Below are 4,959 nucleotides of genomic sequence, written 5' to 3' on the forward strand. Positions count from 1 at the left end.
CTCATAGTGACCCTATAGGACAGAGTAGAACTGCCCCATAGGGTTTCCAAGGAGTGGCTGGTGGATTCAAACTGTGGACCTTTTGGTTAGCAGCCAAGCTGAGAACCTAATTTGCTATGTAAATTTTCTCCAAAATCACAATAAAATATTTTTTAAAAAATTAAAAAAATGAGCAATTCAGTGCCATACAGGAACTTTATTTCTGGTAGATGAAGTTGTTGCAAATGGCAGTAGCACCTGAAAGTTCTTTGGAAGGTTGTGGGCTAAGACCCACTCTTAGTCCCCAGAGAGATGATCTCTTTTCAGTCTCATTCAAGGGTGTGAACAGTGCTTACTAAGAAACTCTTCTCAAATGGGGCTTTTCCCAAAGAATGAAAAGGCTTTGGAGAATTTCAAGGGCAATAATAGACATTGCAGGTGCTTATCTTTTACCTTTCATCTATGCTTTTCCAAGTAATTTACCCACATTAACTCATTAGCACTCCCAACCCTATAGCAGCCATCACTCTTGCCTTTGTGATGAAGGCAGGTGATTATATCTGAGCTTTTGAGTCAGAGAAAGCCCCTGGGTTGAGAGCCACAGTCCTTTTGTCCAGTGGTGCCATCTCACCCAGCATCACAGAGTGTCAGAACTAGAATGCCTCCCTAGAGACCCCTTGCAGAGGCCACCCCTCCCTTTTAAAAAATTTATTGTGGTAAGGTATATATACTAAAAAGTTTGCCATTTTAATCATTTTTAAGTGTACAATTCAGTGACATTCACTATGTTGTGCTGCCACTATCCATTTCCAAAAGTTTTACATCACCCCAGACAGAAACTCAGTACCCCTTCAGCAATAACTCCTCATTTCCCCCCTCCTCCCAACCCCTGGTAACCACTAATAAACTTTGGTCTCTATGCATTTGCCTATTCCAGATGTTTCATATAAGCGGAATCATACAATTTTTGCCCTTTTGTGTCTGATTTATTTTACTTAGCATAATGTTTTCAAGGTTCACCCATGTCGTAGGCTGTATTAGAACTTCTGTCTTTATATGGCTGAATAATATTCCACTGTATGCCACATTTTGTTTACTCATTCTTCTGTTGGTGGACACTTGCATTGTTTCCACCTCTTGGCTATTGTGAATGAACAATAAACACTGGTGTAAAAGAATCTGTTTGAGTCTCCACTTTCAAGTCTCTTGGGTATATACCTAGGAGTGGAATCTCTGAGTCATGTGATAGTTCTATGTTTGTTTTTATATTTAGATCATTGATCCATTTTGAGTTAGTGTTCGTATATGGTGTGAGGTATGGGTCCAACTTCATTTTTTTGCATGCAGAGATCCAGTTGTCTCAGCACCATTTGTTGAAGAGACTATTCTTTCCCCATTTAATGGACTTGGTGCTATGGCCATAGAAGTATGGTCAACACCTTCTTTTACAGTGCAGGAAATTGAGGCATTCAATTGAGGCCCAGAGAAGGGAAGTGAAATGCCCAAACCAACATAGCTAGTTAGGGACATGGTCAATAATTTGTCTAAAGAGATAAAAGAAAAAAAAAAAAAGAAACTACACCCACCAAACATTTTCTCCCCCATACATACTATCGAACCATATACTGTTTGTGTCTCTTTAGGCATTTCAATAGTGCCGAAGCCTGAGGAGCAGGGAGAAGATGAGGTATATAATGTCTCTGATCACACAGCACAGTTTCTGTTTCCACTGCTGAATAGTGTTCTGGGCAACTGTGGTGGCCAGGGGCTTAGTGAGGGTAATGAGTACCTAGGGGCAATCTCTAAATCGTGCCCACCCCCATTTGAGCACCCAGGGTGATTGCACCAACCCCAACCTCAAGATAAATAGGCTTTACAGCAGCGAGCATCAGCAGAAATGCCTTCCCTTCTCTTGTCCAGCTGCTTCAATCAGATGCCTTTCATATTTGTGGTGTCTCAGAATGTCATTTCGCACCTCATCTGGTGCCCACTTGACTTGCGCCAGGGGCAAGTGCCCCACTCCACTCCCTCCATCCCCTCCACCCCCACCCCCTACACCTCTGGTGATGTGGTGGTGTCCCTTCCTCTCCTAAGCCCCTGGAATGAGACATTCTTAAGGGAAATGGAAGTTGCAGCCCCATCATTCTGGGTAAATTGACTTAAGGGGGAAGGGCTCTCTCCTTTTCTCTTATCCAACACCTAAACTAACACAAGCCCATAGGCAAAGGGCTTTAGGAAACAGAAAGTCAGTTTATGGGCAATTATAACTGAAATGAAAATGGACATTGTGACCCGGAAGCCTAGGCAGATCTAGGCTTCAGATATTACCTACCCTGAAGTAGAATACTGTAGTGCCTTTTGCCAAGAACACAGCTGGACCAGCTCCATGCTTTTCAAATAGGCACACAATACATATTTGTGGATTGATTTGGTGAGCAAAAATTCTTGGCACTTGGATCCTTTTCTGTTTTCATCTTTTTTTTTAATGTTTATCTACAAAGGCACAGGTGGCCAGTGTCCAATACAGCTAAAAGGAATCTTGGTGATCGTGGCTGTCCTTTATAGTCCATCATTTTCTAAACTGGTTTCTAAGCAGCACTGATCCTGAGGTTTCTTGACAAAAAAAGGTTCCATATCCAAATAAGTTGTGAAAACAATCCCTGTCACCCAAGTTTCAAAAAGCACATTAGCTTATTAAAGATACTGAGAAGAGTTGGGGTAAAGAAACAGTTTTATCTTTGTTGAAACAAGTCCTCTCCAAATCAATTTGACCACAGAAATTGATCCCTCCCCCCCACTTTGGCATGACATTTATTGAAGTTCCACAAAATTCATGTTCTTTGGAAAAAAAAATCTTAAGAACTGCTGATTCAGCCCAATCTCTGAATTTTTGTTGTTGTTGTGTTGTTAGGTGTCATCCCGTTGGTTCCGACTCATAGTGACCCTACGTACAATAGAATGAAACACTGCCTGGTCCTGCGCCATCTTCACAACTGTTACTGTATTTGAGCCCATTGTTGTAGCCCCTGTGTCAATCCATTTCATTGAGGGTCTTCCTCTTTTTCACTGACTCATCACTGGTGAATTTTACTGGTGAAGAAAGAGAGGTCCTGAGAGGACTGAAGTTCTCACCGGTAGTTACTGGGGGAGCTAGGACTGGAACTCCATCTCCTGACTCAGTGGCCAGAACTTGCCAATCACACCCAACCAATCTGGCATACCCTAAAGTGGGTCCTGAGATGCCAGGCATCATGGATTGTGCTTGAGATCATGGGAAAAAAGGATATGAAATCTTACCCTCTAATGGATCCTTCCAAGGTAATTTGCTAAAAATATAGGTTGTTTTAGATGCTTTCTTAAATGTCTAATTGTATCCCACTCTTTCCTTATTTCATAGATTTTGGGATGCCTGCCTAACACAGCTTGGGTATGCCATAGGTACTTAGTAATTGTGTTAAATGAGTAAATGAAAGAACCTAGCAGGAGTCATAGGAGGTTGGTGGCAAGGAGAAAGGAGAGGGGTCACGAACCAAAAAGGAGAGAAAGAAAAACATGTAGAAAGAAAAAGGTAGATGGAAAAAGGAGCCAACAGTCACTGATTAGTGGAGACAATAGTGAAGTCCTGGCAGAGAAGGAATACGAGACAGCTGGAGACACTGAAAAACAAAACACTGGGTGGAGGGTAAGCTTTGATTTTAAAATGGAAGGTGACTCACGAAGCTAGTTCAGATGCTGGCCATGCAGGGAGGCGTCTGCCCAGGAGATGGGGCTGAGGATCAACCGCTGAGAACCTTTGTGAATTCAGATCAAGGTGTATTTATTGCACAAGTACAATTAATTTTCAAGGCATCTTTTTAAGCACTAAAACAACAGACACAGATCTTGCCCTCAAGGAGGTTATAGTCTTAACGGGGAGAAGAGCTAGGACAGGGATTCAGATAAAATGATGCTAGGCAGAATGTAATCAGTGCCTCTAGAGGTACAATAAACTACACACTGTGAAGAATTGGGACAGGAAGATCATATTGAGTTATGAGGATCAAGAAAGAGTACGTGGGAAAGCCTCACAGTGTGGATAGGATTTCACCAGGTAGAGATGGGATATAAGAGGAGAGGCATTTCTACGTGATAGAATATGATAAAGAAAGGCCAGGAGATGGGGAGCCGCACGGAACAGTGAGTGGTCCAAAGTCAGTTCCAGTGAAGAGCATGTGCGGACTGGGAGGGGTGTGGAGAGCCACAGCCAGAAAAAGTCTTGAAGCCACACTGTGGGGCACTGAATGCCAGGCTGGGGTGCTGACATTCCAGGTAGGCAGTGGGAAGCTAGTGAAGGATTTTTGTGCAGAAAATATTAGCGTTAGAGATGATTCGCAAGCAGGATGACTGCGCAGGAAGTGTTAAGTCGGGGGAATGAGGCAGTTCAATTGTGGATATGGCAATGAACCATTCAGGTGTCATCCATCAGAAAATCCTGCCAGAGCTAGTAGCTGGAGACAGATCTGAGTCTTCTCTTGAGAGTACATAGGGACTTAGAATGAGAAGACTAGCCAAAGAGAATGCAGCCAGGAGGAAAAGCAGGAGACAATAGCCGCAGGAGGCAGGAGTTTCAATAAAGAAATTGTAGCCATGGTTCAGAATCCCAGCTTTGGCGCCCAGACTGTGTGGATTTGAATTCCAGTGGCCTGGCTAGCCGTAATTAGCAAAAGGACTTCAGTTTTTGAGTCTGTTTCCGCATCTGGGAAATGGGAGTGTCTCAACGGGCAGAGAGCATTGGCTGAACGATCTTGGCACGGAGTCTGCACGCCTAGTTCCCACCCCATGGCACTACCCTTTGGCCTGTTTCCATCTCGCTGCCCTTCCCAACTTCCCCCGCCCAGGCTTCCCGCTCCTCGCCAACTCCAGTCCCTGGGAGCCAGACGCGCATGCGCCCTCCAGCACCCCTACCCAGCTTTCCACGTTTCACTTCCCTCTCGTATCCAC

Source organism: Trichechus manatus, unplaced genomic scaffold (assembly GCF_000243295.1).
Source record: "Trichechus manatus latirostris isolate Lorelei unplaced genomic scaffold, TriManLat1.0 scaffold00031, whole genome shotgun sequence".
In the NCBI taxonomy this organism is placed as follows: domain Eukaryota; kingdom Metazoa; phylum Chordata; class Mammalia; order Sirenia; family Trichechidae; genus Trichechus; species Trichechus manatus.